Source organism: Arachis ipaensis, chromosome B10, assembly GCF_000816755.2.
Source record: "Arachis ipaensis cultivar K30076 chromosome B10, Araip1.1, whole genome shotgun sequence".
Classification (NCBI taxonomy): Eukaryota; Viridiplantae; Streptophyta; class Magnoliopsida; order Fabales; family Fabaceae; genus Arachis; species Arachis ipaensis.
The window spans coordinates 22,160,340-22,162,483 of NC_029794.2; positions in this window are offsets into that span (position 1 = coordinate 22,160,340).

Genomic DNA, 2,144 nt, shown 5'->3' on the forward strand with positions numbered 1-2,144 from the left:
TATTTTCGGCTGCTATCTCCTCTTCCTGTTTGAAAATTTCTGAAAGGTTATCTCTGGATTGTTGTATTTTAGCTTCTCTTAATTTTCTCTTCAGAGTCCTTTCAGGTTTCGGATCTGCTTCAACAAGAATATTCTTGTCCTTGCTCCTGCTCATATGACAAAGAAGAAGGCACAGAAAAATAATAATAATAATAATAGAGATCCTTTATACCACAGTGTAGGGATCCCTGTGTGAGTGGAAGAAGAGGGTGAGACAAAGAATGTAATATAATGGAAGAAACACAACTGTGAGGATGGAAGAGATGTTAGATGAGATGTTAGGATATGAATGAATAAATAGAATAAGATGGGGGAGGGATAATTTTCGAAAATTATTTTGAAAAAAAAGGTTAGTGATTTTTGAAAATAGTTTTTGAAAAATGTTAGTAATTTTCGAAAATTAAGATTTAAAAATTAAAATAATTAATAAATTAAAAAGAAATTTTGAAAAAGGGGGAAGATATTTTCGAAAATGAGAGAGAGAGAGTTAGTTAGGTAGTTTTGAAAAAGTTAAGAAACAAACAAAAAGTTAGTTAGTTAGTTGAAACAAATTTGAAAATCAATTTTGAAAAGATAAGAAGTTAGGAAGTTAGAGAAGATATTTTGAAATCAAATTTTTGAAAAAGATAAGAAGATATTTTTGAAAAGATATGATTGAAATTAGTTTTGAAAAAGATTTGATTTTTGAAAAAGATTTTGAAAAAGATAAGATTTTCAAATTGAAAATTTGATTTGACTCATGAGAAACAATTTGATTTTAAAAATTTTTGAAAAAATCAACTCAAATTTTCGAATTTGATGAGAGAAAAAGGGAAAGATATTTTTTTGATTTTTTGAATTTTTATGAAAACATGAAAATTATGCAATGCATGAAATTTTTAGATCAAAACAATGAATGCATGCAAGAATGCTATGAATGTCAAGATGAACACCAAGAACACTATGAAGATCATGATGAACATCAAGAACATATTTTTGAAAAATTTTTAATGCAAAGAAGACATGCAAGACACCAAACTTAGAATTCTTTAATACTTACGCACTAAGAATTCAAGAATGCATATGAAAAACAACATACAACACAAAACAAAAAATCATCAAGATCAAACAAGAAGACTTACCAAGAACAACTTGAAGATCATGAAGAACACTATGAATGCATGAATTTTCAAAAAAAAATGCAAGATGCACATGCAATTGATACCAAACTTATGATATGACTCAAGACTCAAACAAGAAACAGAAAAATATTTTTTATTTTTATGATTTTCTAATTTTTTTTGGATTTTTCGAAAATTAATTGAAAAAGGAAAAATAAGGATTCCAAAAATTTTTAATAAGAATTCCAGGAATCTTGCATTCTTAGTCTAAAGCTTCAGTCCAGGAATTAGACATGGCTCACTAGCCAGCCAAGCCTTCAATGAAAGCTCCGGTCCAAAACACTAGACATGGCCAATGGCCAGCCAAGCTTCAGCATGTAATTCAGATATGACATGCCTGACATACTCATTCCCAAAGGAATAGACATGGCTTTACAGCCAGCCAGGCTTCAACATGCTTCATGAAACACTAGAATTCCTTCTTAAAAATTTTGAAGCCATAGAATAATTTATTTTTAAAAACTTTTTTTTTAAAATATATATTTTTTTTTTTCGAAAACAGATGAGAAAATTTTTGAAAGATTTTTGAAAAATTTTTGAAAACAAAATAAAAAGAAAATTACCTAATCTGAGCAACAAGATGAACCGTCAGTTGTCCAAACTCGAACAATCCCCGGCAACGGCGCCAAAAACTTGGTGCACAAAATTGTGATGTCCAGGCTCAAACTATTCCTGGCACGTGAGCAACTCGGTACGCGTAATCGTGATTACACATTCATAATTTGTCACAACTTCGATACAACTAACCAGCAAGTGCACTGGGTCGTCCAAGTAATACCTTACGTGAGTAAAGGTCGAATCCCACGGAGATTGTTGGTATGAAGCAAGCTATGGTCACCTTGCAAATATCAGTCAGGCAGATATAAAGTGATAATGGTGTTTTCGAATATTATATAATAAAATAGGGATAGAGATACTTATGTAATTCATTGGTAGGAATTTCAA